The sequence below is a fragment of the Arachis ipaensis genome, chromosome B08, assembly GCF_000816755.2.
Source record: "Arachis ipaensis cultivar K30076 chromosome B08, Araip1.1, whole genome shotgun sequence".
NCBI classification, from domain to species: domain Eukaryota; kingdom Viridiplantae; phylum Streptophyta; class Magnoliopsida; order Fabales; family Fabaceae; genus Arachis; species Arachis ipaensis.
The window spans coordinates 60,328,617-60,332,975 of NC_029792.2; positions in this window are offsets into that span (position 1 = coordinate 60,328,617).

Consider the following 4,359-nt stretch of genomic DNA (forward strand, 5'->3'; position numbering starts at 1 on the left):
ATCGGACCATTTTCACAGAGAGGAATAGGATGCAACCAACGATAAGGGTGATGCCTCCAGATGATTAGCCGTGCTGTGACAGAGCATTTGGACCATTTTCCCGAGAGGATTGAAAGTAGCCAGTGGCACCGGTGACATCCTTACATAAAGCCAGCCATAGAAAGGAGTAAAACTGATTGGATGAAGACAGCAGGAAAGCAGAGGTTCAGAGGAACGATTACATCTCCATACGCTTATCTGAAATTCTCACCAATGATTTACATAAGTATTTCTATCCTTCTTTTATTACTTATTTTCGAAAACCCCATTACTATTTTATGTTTGCCTGACTGAGATTTACAAGGTGACCATAGCTTGCTTCATACCAACAATCTCCGTGGGATCGACCCTTACTCACGTAAGGTTTATTACTTGGACGACCCAGTGCACTTGCTGGTTAGTTATGTGAAGTTGTGAAGATACGTTTAGACCATGGTTCTGTGCATCCGTTTTTGGTGCCATCGCCAGGGAATTAATTTCGAATAATAATTCACAACCAGAGTAACAATTTCGCATACCAAGTTTTTGGCGCCGTTGCCGGGGATTGTTCGAGTTTGGACAACTGACGGTTCATCTTGTTGCTCAGATTAGGTAATTTTCTTTGTGTTTTATTTTCAAAAATTTTTCAAAAATTTTTTCAAAAATTTCTCCTTTGTTTCCAAAAAAAAAATTTTTAAAAAATAAAAATGTTTTCAAAAATATATTTTTCTTCAGAATTTTTAAGAATAAATTCTAGTGTTTCATAAAGCATGTTGAAGCCTGGTTGGCTGTAAAGCCACGACTGTAGGGCATGTTAGACGTGTCATGTCTGAGTTACATACTAAAGCTTGGCTGGCTATTAAGCCATGCCTGACCCTTTGATTGGAGCTTTAGAATAAAGAGCATAAGATTCCTGGAATTCATATTAAAAATTTTGGAATCCTTATTTTTTTTTTTGAAAATGATTTTCGAAAAAAAAAATTAAAAGAAAATACAAAAAAGTCATAAAATCATAAAAATCAAAAATATTTTTGTGTTTCTTGTTTGAGTCTTGAGTCATGTTATAAGTTTGGTGTTAATTGCATACTCATCTTGCATTTTTCGAAAATTCTCATGCATTCATAGTGTTCTTCATGATCTTCAAGTTGTTCTTGGTAAGTCTCCTTGTTTGATCTTTGCATTTGCATGTTTTGTGTCTTTTCTTGTTTTTCATATGCATTCTTGAATTCTTAGTGTCTAAGCATTAAAGAATTCTAAGTTTGGTGTCTTGCATGTTTTTCTTGCATTAAAAATTTTTCAAAAATATGTTCTTGGTGTTCATCTTGACATTCAAAGTGTTCTTGGTGTTCATCTTGACATTCATAGCATTCTTGCATGCATTCATTGTTTTGATCCATAACTTTCATGCATTGCATCATTTTTCTTGTTTTTCTCTCTCCTCATTAAAAATTCAAAAATCAAAAAAATATCTTCCCCTTTTTCTCTCATCAAATTCGAAAATTTGAGTTGACTTTTTCAAAAATTTTTAAAATCAAGTTATTTCTTATGAGTCAAATCAAATTTTCAATTTGAAAATCTTATCTTTTTTCAAAATCTTTTTCAAAAAAAAAATCAAATCTTTTTCAAAAAACTAAGTTCTATCATATCTTTTCAAAAATATCTTCTCATCATATCTTTTTCAAAAATTTGATTTCAAAATATCTTTTCTAACTTCCTAACTTCTTATCTTTTCAAAATTGATTTTCAAAATTTGTTTCAACTAACTAACTAACTTTTTGTTTGTTTCTTATCCTTTTCAAAACTACCTAACTAACTCTCTCTCTCTCTAATTTTCAAAAATATCTCCCCTCTTTTTCAAAAATTCTTTTTTTATTAACTAATTATTTTAATTTTTAATTTTCAAAAAAATTACTAACCTTTTTCGAAAAAAGCATTTTCGAAAATCACTAACTCTTTTTCAAAAATTACTTTCGAAATTCTCCCTCTCTCATCTTATTCTATTTATTTATTCATCTACTAACATCTCTTCCTCACATCACTCACCAAAAATCCGAACTCCCTCTCTCTCTCTCTGAGTTCAGATTTTCTTCTTCTTTTCTTCTACTCACACAGGGACCTCTATATTGTGGTATAAAGGATCCCTATTATTATTATTATTATTATTATTATTATTATTATTATTATTTCTGTGCCCTCTTCTTTGTCATATGAGCAGGAGCAAGGACAAGAACATTCTTGTTGAAGCAGATCCAGAACCTGAAAGGACTCTGAAGAGAAAATTAAGAGAAGCTAAATTACAACAATCCAGAGATAACCTTTCAGAAATTTTCGAACAGGAAGAGGAGATGGCAGCCGAAAATAATAATAATGCAAGGAGGATGCTTGGTGACTTTACTGCACCTAATTCCAATTTACATGGAAGAAGCATCTCCATCCCTACCATTGGAGCAAACAATTTTGAGCTGAAACCTCAGCTAGTTTCTCTGATGCAGCAGAACTACAAGTTTCATGGACTTCCATCTGAAGATCCTTTTTAGTTCTTAACTGAATTCTTAGGAAGAAACAGGTTTAACAATAATAAACCTTTTCCATCATCCACTCAGCAACAGACAGAGAACTCTGAACAAAGTACCTCTAATTTAGCAAACTTAGTCTCTGATCTATCCAAGGCCACTATAAGTTTCATGAATGAAACAAGGTCTTCCATTAGAAATTTGGAAGCACAAGTGGGCCAGCTGAGAAAAGGGATCACTGAAATCCCTCCTAGTACTCTCCCAAGCAATACAGAAGAAAATCCAAAAGGAGAGTGCAAGGCCATTGACATAACCAAAATGGCCGAACCCAAAGAGGGAGAGGAGGACGTGAATCCCAAGGAGGAAGACCTCCTGGGACGTCCAGTGATCAATATGGAGCTTCCCTCTGAGGAACCAAAGGACTCTGAGGCTCATCTAGAGACCATAGAGATTCCATTGAACCTCCTTATGCTATTCATGAGCTCTGATGAGTATTCCTCTTCTGAAGAGAATGAGGATGTTACTGAAGAGCAAGCTGCCAAGTTCCTTGGTACAATCATGAAGCTGAATGCCAAATTATTTGGTATTGAGACTTGGGAAGATGAACCTCCCTTGTTCACCAATGAACTAAGTGATTTGGATCAACTGACATTGCCTCAGAAGAGACAGGATCCTGGAAAGTTCATAATACCTTGTACCATAGGCACCATGATCTTTAAGGCTCTGTGTGACCTTGGTTCAGGGATAAACCTCATGCCCCTCTCTGTAATAGAGAAAATGGGAATCTATGGGGTGCAAGCTGCTAAAATCTCACTATAAATGGCAGACAATTCAAGAAAACAGGCTTATGGACAAGTAGAGGACGTGTTAGTGAAGGTTGAAGGCCTTTACATCCCTACTAATTTCATAGTCTTGTATACTGGAGAGGAAGAGGATGAATCCATCATCCTAGGAAGACCCTTCCTGGCCACAGCAAGAGCTGTGATTGATGTGGACAGAGGAGAATTGATCTTTCAATTAAATAAGGACAACCTTGTGTTTACAACTCAAGGATCTCTCTCTGCATCCATGGAGAGGAAGCAGAAAAAGCTTCTCTCAAAGCAGAGTCAAACAAAGCCCCCACAGTCAGACTCTAAGTTTGGTGTTGGGAGGCCACAACCAAACTCTAAGTTTGGTGTTGAACTCCCATATCCAAACTCTAAGTTTGGTGTTGGAGAGTCTCAACAATGCTCTGAACATCTGTGAGGCTCCATGAGAGCCCACTGTCAAGCTATTAACATTAAAGAAGCGCTTGTTGGGAGGCAACCCAATTTCTATTTATCTAACTATATTTTTCTTAGTTATATGTCTTTATAGGTTCATGATCATGTGGAGTCACAAAATAAAAATAAAAAAATTGAAAACGGAATCAAAAATAGCAGAAGAAAAATCAAACCCTGGAGGAAGCACCTGCCTGGCGTTCAACGCCAGAACAGAGCATGGTTCTGGCGCTAAACGCCCAAAATGGGCAGTATCTGGGCACTGAACGCCCAAAATGGGCATCATCTGGGCGCTGAACACCAGAATTGCACCCTGGAGAGGAGCTGGCGCTGAACGCCCAGAACAAGCATGGTTCTTGCGTTCAACGCCAGAAATGGGCACAAATGGGCGTTGAACGCCCAAAATGGGCACCAACCTGGCGCTGAACACCCAGAGTTGTGTACAAGGGCATTTTACATGCCTAATTGGTGCAGGGATGCAAATCCTTGACACCCCAGGATCTGTGGACCCCACAGGATCATCTCATGATCTGTGGACCCCACAGGATCCCCACCTACCTCCACTCACT